Raw genomic sequence first — 17,194 nt, 5'->3', positions numbered from 1 at the left:
TAATGTACAGCAACCAACACAGACTCAAAAAGAGAAAGAAAGAAAAAAGAAAGATCTCAAATAAAGAACCTAAATTCATAACTCAAAATACTAGAAAAAGAACAAACTAAGCCCAAAGTTAGTATGGGAAGGGGGAATAGCAAAGAAAGAGCAGAGCAAAAATAAATAAAATGGAGACTGGAAAGACCATAGAAAAGATCAGAAACATAAGAGCTGATTGTTTTTAAAAAATGACAAAACTTTAGCGAGAGTAACTAAGAAAAACAAGAGCCTCAGGTAAATCAAAATAAAAAATGAAAGAGGAGACATTACAACTGTAAGAAAGAAAGAGTAAGGGTGATAAGAAACTAGTGGGAATAACTACATGCCAACAGATTAGATAACCTGAAAGAAATGGATAAATTCCTAGAGAAACACAGCCTACTAAAATTGAACCCTGAAGAAATAATAAATCTGAATATGCCAATTATTAGTGAGGACATTGAGTCAATAATTAAAAGCTATCTGGGACCAGATGGCTTAACTGGTGAATTCTACAAACATTTAAAGAAGTGATAACTTATACTTCTCAAACTTCTCCATATAATAGAGGAAGAAGGGACACTTCCAAATTCATTTTGGGGGGAATCTGGGTGGCTCAGTTAGTTAAGCATCCGACTCTTGATTTCAGCTTAGGTCATGATCTCATGGTTCATGAGTTCAAGACTGCATCGGGCTCCATGCTGACAGTGCAGAGCCTGCTTGGGATTCTCTCTCTCCCCCTCTTTCTGTTCCTCCCCAACTTGTGCTCTCTAAAAATAAATAAATAAACTTTATATACCAGCATTACCTTGATACCATTGGTAAGCAAGGATGTCACAAGGAAAGAAAATTACAGACCAATACTTTTGATGAAAATAAATGCAAAAATTCTCAGCAAAATACCAGCAAACTGAATTCAACAGTATAGTAAAATGGTCATACACCAAGATTGATATGCAGGAAGTAAGGATAGTTCAACAGAATTCTAATCAATTCACGTGATACATTGCACTAACTAAATGAAGCATAAAAATCATAGGATCATCTCAATAGATGCAGAAAAGGTGTTTGACAAAATTCAACATTCTTTCACAATAAAAACTCTTAACCAAGTAGGTATAGAGGAAATGTACGTCAGCATATTATAAGACCATGTATGGCAAGCCACCAGCTAACATTATTCTCAGTGACAAAAAGCTAAAATCTTTGTCTTGAAAACAGAAACAAGACAAAAATGCTCATTCTTATTACTTTTAGTCAACACAATATTGGAAGTCCTATGTAGAGCAAAGAAATGGAAATGTATTCCATGCTCATGGGTTTGAAGAATGAATATTGTTGAAAATGTCCATACTGTAGCTACCAAAGTAATCTGCAGATTCATTGTAATCCCTATCAAAATTCCAATGGCAGAGAGAAAAAGAAATAACAATTCTAAAATTTATATGGGACCACAAAAGACCCCACAGTGCGAAATCCATCTTGAGAAAGAAGAACAAAGCCAGAGGAACCACACTTTCAGATTTAAAACTATGTATGACCTTGCAATAGCACGTGGATAAATAGGAATTTACCCAAGGGATCCAGGAGTGCTGATGCATAGGGGCACATGTACCCCAATGTTCACAGCAGCACTCTCAACAATAGCCAGAACATGGAAAGAGCCTAAGTGTCCATCCACTGACGAATGGATCAAGAAGATGTGGTTTATCTATACGATGGAATACTACATGGCAATGAGAAAGAATGAAATCTGGCCTGTGTAGCAACATGGATGGACCTTGAGGGCGTTATGCTGAGCGAAAGAAGTCAGGCAGAGAAGGATAGATGCTATATGTTTGCACGTATAGGAGGATTAGGAGGAACTTAATGGAGGACCATGGGGGAGGAGAAGGGGATAAATAGTTGGGAAGAGGGAGAGAGGCAAACCATGAGAGAACTCTTGAATGCTGATAACAAACTGAGGGCTGATGGGGGTGGGGGAGAGGGGAAGGGGGGTGATGGGCATGGAGGAGGGCACTTGTTGGGATGAGCACTAGGTATTATATGGAATCCAACTTGACAATAAACTGTGAAAGAAAAATATTAAAAAAAAAATAAAACTATGTTATGAAGCTGAAGTAATCACAACAGTATGGTTTTGGGATAAAAAGAGACACATACATAAACAGAGCAGAACAGAGAGCCCCCCCCCAAAAAAAAAAATAACCCCATGTATATATGGTCAGTTCTTTTTCTACAAAGGCACCAAAAATACACCATGTAAAAGGTAGTTTCTTCAATAAATGATGCTGGGGAAATTGATAAATGGGAAAATTGGACAACACACAAAAGAATGAAACAGGAACCTTCTTTATACCATACACAAAAATCAACTCAAAACGGATTAATGACTTGTATTAATGACCTGAAACCACAAAGATCCTAGAAAAAATATATGGTGGGGGGGAGTGAGCTCAATAACACTGATCCTGGTAATGATTTTTTGACTTGGCATCTAAAGCACAGGCAATAAAAGAAATGAGTAACAGTGGAATACACCAAACTAAAGTGCTTCAGTGAAGCAAAGGAAATCATCTACTAAATAAAAAAGCCAAGCTACAGAATAGGAGGAAATATTTGCAAACCACACAGCCAGTAAGGGCTGTTACCCAAAATATACAAAAAATTCATAAAACTCAATGGCAAAAAAAAGTAATTAAAACATGGGCAAAGGACACGAACACACATTTTCCCCCCATAAAAGCCATGCAAATGGCCAATAGGTACCTGAAAAGGTGTTTAAATCACTCATCATCAGGGGAACACAAATCAAAACCATGATGATGTCTCACATCTGTTAGGATGTGTCTTACCAAAAACACAAGAGATAATAAATGGCAGCAAGGATGTAGACAAAAGAACATTTGACACCTTGGTAGGAGTGTAAACGGTGCAGCCACTGTGAAAACAGTACGGAGGCTCGTCGAGGAATTTAAGGTAGGTGATCAATGATCTACAACCCCCTGTCTAGGTGGGTATCCAATATCCTGAAGACATTTCTATACTCTCATGCTCATTGAAGCATTATTTATGAAAGCCATGATGTGAAACCCACACAAGTGTTTATCAGTGGAGGAATGGGTAAGGGAACGTAAGATGGGTATGGCATAGGATATATAATGTGATATGTGATGTATATAATTCTGCCTTTAAAGAGAAGGATAAATGTGTAGGGCATTATGTTAAGTGACATAAACCAGTCAGAGTAAGACAAACGTGGCATGAAATCACTTATATGTCGAATCTCTAAAAAAAAAGAGATCAAATTTATAGAAACAGTGTAGGTAGATGGTTACTGAGGCTGAGGGCAGGAGTGGGGGAGGGAATGGGGAGAGTTTGGTAAAAGATACAAACTTTCAGTTGAATAAGTTCTGAGGATCTAGTGTAGTTTGTGCTGAATATAGTTTATAATCCTGTATTGTATAACTGAAGTTTGCTAAAAGAAATCTTGAGGTTTCTCGGCAGAAAGACAGAAAGAAACTCAGACAGACAGACAGACAGAAAGAAAGAATTGGATATCAAAACATCCCATTGCATTCTTTAATGTATTATAATTTTGTCATTTATACCTCAATATAGCCCAAAAAAGGCCATGAGAAGAACATTGCATCCTAATATATGAAATGGGCAGTAAAGGAACAGACAATTCACAAAGTACATAAGAATATGTGATCAATGTGATCATTAACCAGAAAAATGTATAAGATGATGAGATACCATTTCAAACCAAAGAGATGGGTGAGAATTCAAACTGTCTAGGAATGTAAATTTGCAAGGAGATAGAGATCGAGAGCAGTGCATGGCTGGTGGAGGGGTGATTTGAGACAGCCATTTTGGGGAAGAGTCTCACAAGAGCATGTAAAATCCAACATTTCCATCCCTGGACTCAACAGTCCAGCTAGCGGGTGTACGCCCCAGGGAAATTTGGTGCCTGTGCACTAGGAATCAGGCGCAGGAATCTTTGTTGCTGGACTATTGATAATAGCAGAAAGAATACGAGTATCCATTTAAAAGTAGGTATACGAATGGATTTGCTATCTGCAACACCACACAATGGAATGTTAAGCAGCTATACCCCCCAACACAGATGACTCTTAGAAAGCTCATTCTGAGAGAAGAAAAACTCAAGTGTTTGAGAATTAAAACAGATATAAAGCTCAAAGCAAGCAAAACTAATCTTGTTACTGTTTAGGCATAAATATACATATTGTTGAACAATCCTTTTGGTGCCTGGTGAGTAGGTAAGTGTTTCTTTAATGTTATTCTCTAAACCGGGCATGCGTTTCTATATATTCTTTCTTTTAGCAGGACATATTTCAAAATAAATGAAGGAAAGTATTCTCATAATAATTTAAAAGATCCAGTGTGGCTGATTTTCACAATAATGTACAAATCTCTAGAACAAAGAACTATGTTATGAATTAGGGAAATTTCTATGTTTCTATTGTCTCATTTATTTCCTACCATGAAGATGTTCTGACTTAGTTTGTAAGGTTTTGTTTCAATTTCTCTTTCTCCAATTCACCAGTGCTTTTATCGTCTGACACTTGTGATTAGGATCTAAGATGAATTTAGCTTAACAATTGCTCTTCTTCCAAATAGAAATATATGAGCAGATTGTCTTCCAAATTGCTGTCAGGATGTTTTCAATAATCTCTTCATTAATTCTGAAGCTAGAATTATTTAAATGCCTTAAGCCAAAGGCATGTATTTGGCAAAATCTTTCATAGCCAAGGATAGATCCATCAACAAGAATCGCAGGGGTCCTCAGGCTGAGACATAACTAATAAAGTCTGGTGGATATCGTTGATGACCTCCCCGGGGACAGTGCACTTCACCATGAGATAATGGGGCCCCTCACACTAGTTCCAACCCTCCTCTTAGAGGCAGGATTTACCCCTTCGACAACGCACGTTTGTGGTAAAATACCGAAGTCCTATGGACTTCCTTTCATTTTAAGATTACTGAAGCGCTCACACCCATCTATCCAGCTGGCTCGGCGGCTTTCCCTCGTTGCTGCAGAAGGCAGGGAAAGCCATTGTTCAAGGGATATTCACCACATGATCTCATTAGGATGTTTCTCAAAGGGTCGGGGGCAGGAAGGTACGGTAGACGTTTTGTCTCGAGTGGCCACCGGAGGCTCTGCAGATCAGCAAGAACACCTGCTCAGTGACACAGATTCCCGTCTAGCTCTTCTCGTTGGGAAGAGACGCTAACACTGCAGGGCCCACGCAGCGGAGACGTCACTACCATTCCGATGTTTTCTGTGGGAGCAGTGCTTGGACACCTGTCCTGTTCTGAACGACTGTTCTGATCCCCATGATAGTTATTTAGCAAAACCATCAGGGGACCTTAATATCCAAGGGTTTGGCTGTTCTGGGCACTCGGAGCAGTGCGCTGGGGATACTAAATGCCACAGAATAAACACAGCGCATCACTCAGGAGTTTTAACTTCACTCAGAAACGTAGAGGTGAAAATTTAGGTGATTTAATCTTGTATGAAATTCAAATTGTGCTGACAGTGAAACAAAGACACATCACGCGAGAGTAGTCCTCATTTGCATTCTTTCTTACGGATTAAACTTTAGGCTGAAAATAGATTTCACATTTGTATCCCATTCCCTTGGGGACCTGCTCCCACACCCCTTGTCGTGATGCAGTACCTTACATGGCTTTGGTGGAAAAACCTGGAAGCCTATGGCCCTAGCTTAGTCCGGGGTTAGAAGACACTAGATGCTCAACGATGAGCCGCGTTAGCAGGTAAAGGGACAGGCGGGCGCTCCCTGAGTGCTGATCCTAAAGGGGGACTCTCCTACTCCTGGAAAATAACTTTTCCCACATCAGAGGTCATTTCACTTCCCAAATTCTGCATTCCTGGATGATGACTCATTAGCAGGAGGCGAGAAGAGCTTCTTACCTGAACGGTGGGCACGGAGAGAAGGAAGGAGTCCAGGCCAGCAGCTCTTCTGAGCCAACGAGCCCTTCCCCAAAGAGAAGGGAGGACCACACGATCCATGAAGTGTTCTGTGGGGAGAGGGGGGCTCTGCCTCAGTCTGGGGGAGGCAAGACAAGAGTGTATTCCAAGAACCCAGTCACCCCAAGACAGGGAACGGCAACATGCGGCCAAGCACTGGTCAAGGGACAGGAGACGAAGCGGCCAGGCTGGTGGTTGTGGACCAAACTGACAGAGAAGATGGACTTACTGCAGGAGGGGAACCAAGGAACAATCGCCTGTTTGTTCGAACAAGTTATTTAGGACAAATCAAATGGTGTGGGGCAAAATTTGAAGTCACAGTGCCTGTGTCTCAAGTCCCTCACTTATAAGATGGCAGAGTGCCTCCTTGGGGAGCCGTGTGGGTTTGAAGAGCCACTTCAGGTCATCTGGAACAGAGTCTGGTATAGAGTGGGTGCTCCATAATGGAAGCTACTGTTCTTATCATTGATATTTACTTGTATGAGACCCATGTGAACTCGTATGTTGCAAAATAAGCCCGAGAGTCTAACGATCTGTATAGAAAAAGTGTGAAGATGGTCAGTACGATACCAGCTCTGAGCCACCAGGAGGGCTCTATAGCATCCAAGCCCACAGGGACTGGCCAGCTTGCCAAGTCTTCCATGGCCCAGTCTGTAGCCAGAAGTACACCAGAGGACGTTTTCTTCCTGTCTTCTTCCCAGATGCTCAGTCTTCAGGTCCCTTCCAGCCTCCATCTCCACTGGCCCTCAGTGATACAGATGTCCTTCATGAAAAGTCCCAGAAATCTGAGAATGGTTTAATCTACAACCGAGTCTCCCTTTGACTAAGGATATGTGCCCATCGAGCCACGAAGTCCCCGCAAGCCCCTTGCCGAGAAGGGCTGTCACGCTTTTCACGGCTCACCTCTGCTTTGCTGTTCCCGGTTGCAGGTCGTCACGCCATCCTTCTGCTAGTTGCTCCTGGTCACCAGGATGGCTTTGGGAGCCCAGGCTAGTGGGTGCCATGCTCTTAGACCAGTACTTCTCAAACTCTTGTGTGTGTCAGAATCATCAGGGGGCTAGTCACCATGCAGACTGTGCCTCAGTCGGTCTGGAGTGGGGCAGAGACTCTGCAAGTCTTTCAATGTGCCGGCCTGGAGCTAGANACCCCGTCTGGGATTTTATGTCATCTGTGAGCGGCTCAGCGATACCCCGGAGCTGGCCCCCAAAAGAGTCCCACCGAGCTATACCTTTAGGTCAGCTGACTCACACTGCAGGGATTTGTGGCCGCACATGGGGTCAGTTAAACCAGGGAGCATGTGGATTTTGCTGACTGGGGAGGCCCGTCCTCACACCTGTTGACGGGGAAGGACGTGCATATTTTATGAAAGCACACTGAATTATGTATCTGTGATTACAAAAGATCAAGAAGAAAGTCAGTTCGAAGGAAAGCTCTGTGAGCTACTCCAGTTTAGCTGACTCGCTCGGTTCTTCGTCTCTTGGGTCTTCCAGAAAAACTTGCCCAGCCAACCACAAAACGACCCTGGGCACCCAGTCCCCGGACAGGAGGACATGCCCTTCCCTCTTCCCAGGGATGCCCTTTGTTTCAAGGGTATTTATTTGAAACCTCTCTTTGCTATTTTCACGGCAACCCCGAGGTCACCTTCCAGTCCCGTGGATGTACATACTGATCAGCGCTGTCTCGAGGGGAAATGCTGTGCTGCTGGCTGGCTGGGGTGCCGTGGCTTGGTGTTAGGGGCTCGGGGGGGCCGGCGCTGTTCTGTCGGAGCTCCGTCGTCATCACGTGCAGACGCTTGGCTGTCCCTGTGGCCCTCGGCCCACCTAGTACCACTCCGGGCCACACGGACGGCGGGGGCGCAGGCTGCGCTGTATGATGCTTCCGGGAATGTAACCCATCAAAGGGAGCAAATCACGCGGTGCCTGATACCTGCCCTGTCTGTTCTCATTCTTCCTATTTCCGCCTTCCCCGGGAGCCACCCTGGCCTGCACCGAACACCACATGCAGCAAGAAGGTTGAGGCATGAAGCATCCGAAGGCAGCACCGTGTACCAGTGCCGGGGGCCGTCCCCAGGCCGAAGGCCGGCGGGAAGTCACTCGTGCTCATACAGCCTTCATTTAAAATTTGGATGCTTTGTTCACTATGGAAGTTTGGGCATTTTGTCTTTTAAAAATATCACACTGGGGTGTCTGGGTGGCTGAGTCAGTTGGGCGTCTGAGTTCAGCTCAGGTTATGGTCACACAGTACGTGGGTTTGAGCCCCACATAGGAATCTGTGCTGACAGCTCAGAGCCTGGAGCAGCTTCAGATTCTGTGTCTCCCTCTCTCTCTGCCCCTCCTTCACTCGTGCTCTGTCTCTGTCTTTCAAAAATAAACGTGAAAAAAATCACATGAAGATACTATTTATTTTGAGTTCTAGTTTTTTAATGCCCCGTCCCCTAACTTTTGTGCCCAAGACCAGTACCGGGGCTTCGTCTTGGCTCTGTTGTTAGAGAGAGGATCATCCATTTAACTTATAAGAAGATTTAAAATGGCTGAGTTAGTGTCACTGCATACCGAACAAAAAGAAAAAAACCGATGGGTTTTCATGAACTGGAAATCAAAGCTAATAGGATGCGGATGCTTTGCTGATTCCTGAAGCTGCGGCGAGTGGAGGAAATACTTTGAACTCTTTCTCGAAAGGCTCTTCTGTGTCAGACCTTCAAATCATCTTACAAAAAGAAAGCCTTTGTTGGAATCACCTATATGAGATTTTAGTTTATTTGGCTTTTCTTCGTCTTAGTGAGTCCTCCCCATAGTAGTTTGCAACTCTGGTCACTGTTGAACTTGTAAACGCGCTTGCTTTAAAGGCCGAGGACCAAGTGCGGCCACTGCGGGAGGCGGGTGTCCCTCCCTGACTGCAGCCGAGAGGGCGCCGGGCGCTGGCTGCGACACCAACGTCTTTACGGGAAGATGGAACTCGTCGCCTCCTTTTCCAGTGTCACCTCCAGATGCTGCCTGTCACGAGCTTGGTCAGGAGCTGGGTGGGGAGACGGAGGACGCCTTCCCACCCACAGCTGCCGTGACCCTGGGCGAGTCAGCCTGCGCGCTTGCCGCGTCCATCCCCTCTTGTGTCCAGCAGCAGGGAGAATGTGGGCGGACAGGCTTCCCTTATAGGGCTGCTTCCAAAAAATTCACGTGAAGTCGCTTTGTAAAATGTGCAGCGTCATGCTCCTCCCCACGGCTGACTATGAATCTCCAAAGTGCACAAACAACAACCGCTCATTGAGACACAGGCATATGTCGTACGTTGTAATTAGGGAGCACGTACAGCTGCAGTAAATCACAGTACTTCACGTGTCATCACTCGCCACGTCCTCCCTGCACTGAGGACAGAGCCAGAGGGTTCCCGTGCCTGCCCTCCCTTTGGCCAAATTACTTAAGTCCTCAGCGCCTCAATTTCCTTGTCTGTAAAATGGTTACAACATCAGTAAGAGCTTCCAAAGATTTTTGTTAGGATCCAATCAGTTCAATAGTATATTGAATATTTAATATTATGTCATTATTGTCATAGTTTTATTACCTTCATCTGATTTTCCCAAAGCCTCTAATGATTTGACTCCTGAATTGATGATAATCTCTGAGAGGGCCCCGCTAATTCGCGGCTTCTTCCTATGAAGCGTCTGTATGACCCCTCGCTGCAGAGAATTACATCTCACAGACTTCAAATACTACCAGGCTCCGGAGCCTGTGCTGGTGTGTTCTCTGCGCTTGTAGTTTGCCCTGAATCTTCTTCCTTGCTCATCGGTGGTGGAAGTGGTTTTATGCCTTCCTATTCTACTGAGCTTTCCCGTTCATTTCAGTGTAATGACATTTGTATTGCCTTCGTATTCCAGCCTGTCCCCACACTGACACCCTGCCCTCCACTCTGTCTTCAATTCCTCCTGCAATTTTCACTCTGCCTTCTTTGTTCTCCCATGTGAGAGCGAGGGCACATTTCTGTAACCTCTCTGCATATCTTGTGTTTGGGTGGGGAAGAGTGGCTTTCCGGCAGTTCTAAAAATAGACAAATCGCTTGAAGCCATGCATGACGGAGCCAGACAGTAACCGAAACCCTGCAACATGGATACAAGGTAAAGATGTGCTCACAAGGGAAACCGTCACACTCACCTGGCCTAAGGTCCTGGTCGGAATGGGTCCAGCAGCGGGGCTCAGCGGGAGTCGCTGACGAAGCACTCTTGTCCCCAGCCTGGGGGGGAGCCTGGAGCTGAGGGAGGACGGAAGCCTGCTGTGAGGCCCAGCTGTGGAGGAGGGGCCACTTCCAGGGGAAGCGGCGTGAAAGCAGGCGGCAGGGCAGGCCGGGAGCACGGAGGCAGCTCCTGCACTCACACTGTGTGTCTCTTAAAAACAAAGGACAGAGAGAGCTTCACTCAGTTTGTGTTTTGTGAAAGAGTCTAAGCTTCGTATTGTAATATTCAAGGCCTAATTAGATTCTTGAAAAGCACAATGAAATGGAAAGGAGCAGCTGCATTGGCTTAAACCCGTAAGAAATGAAATGGTTTGGATCAAAATGCTTTAGCCAAGGTCATTCAAATTATAAGGGCAGACTAAGCAATGCCAAGGACAGTCTTACTAATTCAAGGAACGTGAAGGGGACACTGCAGGACTTGGGGAAGCAATGTCTGTCGCTCCTGTCCACTGAGCCGGGCTTTAGGCCCCTTGTTCTAACGATGGACAGAGCGATGACCTCGAGGACTGCTACAGGAATGAAATGCACATCCTTTCCACAAGGTTCAGCACGTGGATGAGCGCCTGTATTTACGTTCCATGGTGTATGACAAATCACCATAAACTTAGTGGTTTAAGATAACAGGCATGTGTAACCTCACAGTTCTGTCCATCAGAAGTCCAGGCCCCTTGTGGCTGATTTCTCTGCGCCTTCCCCCCTAGAGACTAGACTAGGGAAAGATCCTTTCCAAGCTCCCTCAAGCTCTTTGCAGAATTCAGTTCCTTGCCAGCTTCCGCTGGGGATTGCTCTCACCCACTAGGGGCCACGCTCAAGTTGTTATCACGGGGCCCCTTACAGTGGAAGTCCATGACCCAGCCCCCTACGTCGGCCCACATTGAATCTCACTCATCCTTTCTATATCTCTGACTTCAGAAAGGGCTCGCCTGATTAGGCCAGGACCACCAGAATTATCTCCATTGGGATTAGCTCAAAGTCAGCTGATGAGCACCCTAGTCATGGGAGCAATTCCCACCCATGGGCTCAGAGGAAAGGGGGCTGATTCTCCAAGGTGCGTAGGGGCCAGAAACCCTGGCAACCTTCTTGGAATTCTGCTAGTAAACAACTGCCATTGTTGTTTCTTAGGAGGCATATATAGAGGCGACTGCCTAAGTGGAAAGAATCCCGTCTCATGTGGGAGGCAGTCCGTGGAGCAGGCAGGACGTGGACACAACGGATCCCCACAGGTTAGAGCACCTGGAAAAACTAATGGATGAGGGCTTCTCAACTTAGAAATCTAAGGGGCGACTTAAAGACGGCCCGACAACCATACATGAAATCACGAGGGCATACATCAAATCCACGGAGGGCAGGAGAGGAGAGAGCATCTAAACCAGAGCACACAGTTAGCGGATCGTCCAGAGGGAAGGCTCGAGCTGGTCCCCAGAGGGGAGACTAAGTTTCCTATGGCTCCTTCCAGCCCAGGGACTCTGTCCCTGAGGGGCCCACGTGCCCACGGGCTCAGTTCTCTGTCCAGGGGCCCTGATGGCACCGAGCTGTGTCTGGGGACAAACAGGCGTGGAGTGAGGATTCCTCCACTGGGACCAGTTACGTAAACACCAGCAAGCCTGTGCGCTGCCAGCAAAGAGTCTGGCAGCAGCAACAGAAACAAGAGCTACAAGAGAAGAACAACAAAAATCACTCTGGTCCTCCCTGCCCCCCGCCCCCCAGACCCCATGTGGGGGCATGAGAACCAGAATTGCCCAGGACTCGGATGCTTGGCTCGCACACATCACCCGTTGCACTGAGCCTTTCCAGGCGTGCACAGAGCTCGCCGCTCAGGAGATTAGCTTTCCAAACCGAAAATGCTTGATCCACTTGAAATCTATTTGTGGAACTTACTGTTATTTTCATCACTGAACCATGAAAAATAAATTCAACAAATAAGAGTCTTAAAACCGTCGCCCATCATGAAATACCTCAAACTTCTCAAAATGTCGAAGAGTCAGAGGGAGGCAGGAGATATAGCATTCGTTACCCGAGTCTATGTCTATGTAATTTTTTTCCTTTCTCTTTTTTAATATCTTGGATTTTTTACTTGAGAAGGAAGTATTGTTGCTGTGATTACCGTCAGTTTCCACGGCTAATGTGTTTTTCTCACCAGAGATCTTGAATACTTTTTTTTAAAACTTGAAAGCAAAGAGAAATTATGATAGCTTTTTCTGCCGTCATTTAGACAACAAAATAATAATAATCTATCAACTAGTGGAATAAGAAGACACTGTCTACAAGGAGTAAAACAACTGATATTCTTGATTCCAATGAGGCCCATGATTTTTCTCCTATCACTGAAAATTCAAACATCTGGTCTTGAACTTCAAGAAGAATTTATGACTTGCTGGTCTACTTATGGAGCTAAAAGAATATTCTACTGATTAGTGTCCCTGCTGTTAACTCATTAAAGAGTTAAAGGGGACAGAAAATTAACATGAACATGACAGTTACTAAGCAGCTGTGGACACCAAAGAAGGGTCTTGGAATAAATAACCAGCAGAAAGTTCTGAGTGTGCCTCAGACTAATGACTGCCTGGGAATTCTCAGGGAATCCACTATCTCTGGGATAGTGGGTCCAAAAGAAAAAAATACTATCAGCAAAATATCTATAGCTTATGAAATCTTTCTTACCACGATCCTATCATTTAATGGGCGGATGGCAGAGAGAAGGAACATTGATGAGAGCCAGTGAGGTACAGACATGCCACTGCTCAGGCAGCAGGTCCTTAATTGCTCACATCAGTCCTGTGAAGGCAGTGTTACCTGGGTTTTACAGATAATCTCCCAGAGCCTCAAAGTTCTTAAGTGACTTGTTGCTCAATTACTATCGTTGCATAAGAACTTGTCCCAAAATGTAGGAGTTTAAAACAACATTATTTCTGTCTTTCTCAAGACACATTGGTCAGGAATTTGGAAGAAGCCTGGCTCGGCAGTTCTCATTGCCTCTTGCAGGTAGAAGCCAGATGTCACCCAGTGCTTGTTGAGGACGCAGGTGAGGCTGGGCTGGGCCCCCAGGCCGGCTCACTTGCAGGACCATCAGCTGGGGCTGTTGACCAGACACCCGCATCCAACCTCGGCAGCCAAAGTGGGGCCCCAGGACAAGCGGACCGCTCACGGTGTTTCCGGCTCCTGCCGTAATGAGTGACGCACAGGACGGAGTCTGAGCTATGTGACCCTTTGTGACCAGCTTCAGGAATCCCACAGCATCACTCTGCTGTCCCCAGCTGGATGGAGCAATCAGAAGCCCACCGAGACTCCAAAGAAGGGGACATAAACCCCACTTTTTGGTAAAAAAAAAAAGTATCAGACTATGCTGGGGCTATGTTTTAAAATTATCATAATTGCTCAAAAACAGCCAGTAAGAGCTCATTCAAATGTATTCTAAACAACAAAACCTCTGATTGCAATTCAGGGTAAATAGAGTAAAGGGATCTTTCTGTTTGCAGATGACGAAACGTACTGCTACTGAGGCCACAACTAAAAGAGTCATAGGTTTGTGAGGCGGATCACAGGAAAGACGATGACGTGGCTTTCATCGAGAGTGGTGAGCAGGTAGCACTGCGGGAGCTCTATCCTGAAACCACATCCGCCTCTCTCTGCACGTTGGCTACTTGTCATGCACCGCGACCCTTCTCTTCACAAGAGCACCCTTGTAGCACCTGCCAGTGCCACCCAGGAGGCTCTCCTGCTCCTTGGTTCACATTGGACACATTGCAGGGAGTGACTCAGACACGCCCTTTTTGTTGCATCTGCAAATCTCTTCAATCCATAAGACAGGTCCTATTTGAGTCATGTGGTTTAACGAAGTCATTACTCAAGGATTGGAAGGCAGACGGAATGGGGAAGGGGAACAGTGGGAAAATGTGCACCATAGAGGAATCTAGAGTTTCCAGTGATTACTGAGCTAGCGACTTCTCTTGCTGAGAACTGCTTTGTGAAAATCCCATAAACCTCCCATAAAGTCATCAGTCTTTAGCTTTTAGCAAACCTTTGTTGTCCAGAGAATCCACGGAAGACTGAACGAAAGGCTATTTGATTTAGCTGATAAAGTAATGAGCCAGAAGTCTGGAGCTGACACACACATGCCTTCATCTGTACTTCAACGATCAAGTATTTTCACTTGATTATCTCATTTATTCGCACAACAGCCAAGTGTTAGAGGGCAGGCTTTATCTTCACTCTGCAGGTGAGAAAACTGAGACCCGGGAATTTTAAGTGACTTGACCCCAATCACACGAGGAATAAACACAAGAGCCAGGACTTAAACTCATATTCCCCCTGGCCTAGTATACTTTCCACTTTGCTATGGATTCTCCTGATGTAAAACTTCAGGTTCCTTGGTGGCATGATGGATAGGCAAGTTCTTTTCAACTAGAGGGCCCAGCAACTCAACTCCTGAATCTTGGAGTAGCTGCCAGTTAGAGCATTTTGGCTTCCACAGCCTAAATTAAGTGGGTCATTTTCACTGATGTAATTCACCAAAGTAAACTCTTGGCAAAGTTATCCTTCTCAAACACGTCACTCTCCCCTTCCATAGACACTGCTGGTGGCCTCCCGTTCATTGCACTCAGGATGGAGTCCAGCCTCCTGAGCAAGCTTCACAAAGCCCCTTGCCACCTGGTTACAACCCACTGTCAACCTGGTTCTCTTCTCACCTGATGCTCTTCAATAGGTCAAGTATGCAGTCTAAGGGGAAACTCAAGTCTTTCTCTGTACACTCCATCAACCCCATCAGCTCTCCCATCTAGGAAAAAGGCCTCTCTGTAAGTCAATAATTGAGTGGACTTCAGGAACAAGAGCCGGCACCATGCCTTGGGAGTGGTCTTCTAGGAGGAAGATCAAGGGTTTTACTATCACAACTGAGCAATGCTTACTCGGCTCTCTCGGGGCTCGCCTTCCCTTCTCGACTATGTTTTGACAGCACTGAGCTCCACACTCTCAGTTCCTCATCTGTAAAATGAGGAAGGGAGACCAGATCGCCCCCAGGGACTGTTCTAGCCCTGACACCCCATTTGTGAAGGATTGGTTACTTACCGAGCAAGTTCGGTGAGCTTAACCTGGGGCCACTTGGGAATCCTAAAATCCTCGTTACCTATCTTTTCAGAGCTCCAGTTTCATGAGCCTTATATAAGTCTCCTCTGAGGTGAAAAGATACATACCATGAAGGCAATTTTTAAGCGAATGTCGTTACAAATCACAGCCCTGAAATGAATCCATCTCTCAGCCTACATTCCCAGGAATTCGTAGGAAAGATGTAATACTGTTTCCAGCCCCTTTCATCTTTAAAGCTCTTACTAACACATGGCATTAATCCTCAAATGTCACTAAGGTAGGCGCAACCCTAGTACTGTCCCCTCCTCTTGCATTCCTTTCCATTTTCCTTGTTGGTCATGATGTCAGAGTGGCACCAGAGGAGACCTGCAAGATCATTTGCTTGAAAATCACATCTGAGGCTGGATTCCCACAGACATTTTTTCCAGGTGCTCATCCAATGTAGGGGATCATTCTGGAATGTCTTGCGAGCTCAAGGCCCAAGAATTGCTCATCTGTCCACACATTTTGTCCAACGAAGTAGAACCCCCAAGTAGTGAGGTGAGGACACCCAACTGACGACTCAGGTTGGACACCTGCAGGAATCTGGGCCAATCAGACAACCCTCCTCCATAGCAAAATGGGGATGAAGCTACTGTAGTGTCAGCCTGGACTGTTTTCTTGGATGGAATTGATAATATTGGAAGCGAGGGTACATCTACCTACCAATCCGCAGAAGTAGAAACACAAGGCAGATGTACGGCAGGGAAGGGAGCTGAGACATGGAGAATGGAGTACTTCCTGTCTTTACTGGTTCCCTTCCTCGACTGCAACTTGGCAGCATGTCTAACTAACGCCCTCACTAACGCCCGCAGCCTACGGGTGAACAGCTGTAGTAGCAGACGACCCCTCGACGGGTCTCCAGCACTGCCGCCAACTCCCTGTTCTTTCTCTCTGAAATCCTTGGGGTTCACAGAAAGACTCAGGATTCAGAAAAGTTTGGCCTTCCTCCCAGTGGGGGTGGGGGTAGGGTACAAAAAGAGATAAGGGGGAAAGAAACTGAGTAGTTTTCTCAGTTTTTCCTGCCTTCTTCTGCATGTGTTTGCTGATAGCACACGGATACCTGCGTCCTTTCCAGGATGGCTGTCCAGACTTACATCCATCCTCAGCAGGGCTACAATAGAAAACACAGCAACGAAACCACTGCCTGACACTTGCAGCTTGTCACACAAGTAGAAAGAACAGAAATTTTGAAACAGCAGTAAGGCTAATATTTTCTCCCCTTCCCTAATTTATGCTTCGACCTTTTGACTCAATTCAATCGATCATTTTGAGGTTGTGCTATGTCACAGAATCATGGGCTGTCTGACTAAATCAAAAGAAGAATGTTATTTAAAGTGTACACAGCTGGAAACAACCCCTTTCTGGCTCCCTTGACTGATGCAACTTGGAGATGGCTATCAACAAAGCCTGCACAATGGGCTCTCCCAGTGTGTGGTGATACTTTCACAGACTCGGGAAATTTAGTACTTGACCCATGGCTAGCTTTCCAAATGTCCTTTGCCTGACTTGACACTTGCCTGCAGTGAACTGTCCCCTCCATCCTGGCTCAAGCACCTTCACCCCCACCCGTCTCTGAGGGGGGCTGAGGAGGCCGGATCCCAGGGGCATCACCATTAGAAGGGACCGGATGGCACTTCAGTAAAGGATGCAAAGAATAGTAGGGGTCGGGTGGAGGACAGAGCTGAGGCCTCTGGAACCAAATTGAAATGGAACCTCTTTTGTGGTTGTGCCCTGCCCCTAGCGCACAGGAATGGACNAATATGTCGTCTTGTCACGGGCCACAGAGAGCTGAGCCCACCCTACGTGAGC

The 17,194-nt window shown here is 45.8% G+C and overlaps 1 long non-coding RNA gene across 1 annotated transcript in view; it reads right to left on the bottom strand.

The window, feature by feature from the left end:
- Positions 1–10,404, bottom strand: part of LOC144236246 (uncharacterized) — a 69,957-nt gene extending 59,553 nt beyond the window's left edge. The window contains exons 1-3 of the long non-coding RNA XR_013336467.1: positions 10,183–10,404; positions 6,941–7,175; positions 5,981–6,087 (exon numbers count right to left, since the gene is read on the bottom strand). This is a non-coding gene — a long non-coding RNA (uncharacterized LOC144236246). The remainder of the gene's footprint in view (positions 1–5,980; positions 6,088–6,940; positions 7,176–10,182) is intronic.
- Positions 10,405–17,194: the final 6,790 nt, after the last annotated feature.

This window comes from Crocuta crocuta, unplaced genomic scaffold, assembly GCF_008692635.1.
Source record: "Crocuta crocuta isolate KB4526 unplaced genomic scaffold, BGI_CrCroc_1.0 scaffold80, whole genome shotgun sequence".
Lineage (NCBI taxonomy): Eukaryota > Metazoa > Chordata > Mammalia > Carnivora > Hyaenidae > Crocuta > Crocuta crocuta.
The sequence above is the reverse complement of the archived record's forward strand: the minus strand, read 5'-3'. Positions and strand labels throughout refer to the sequence as shown.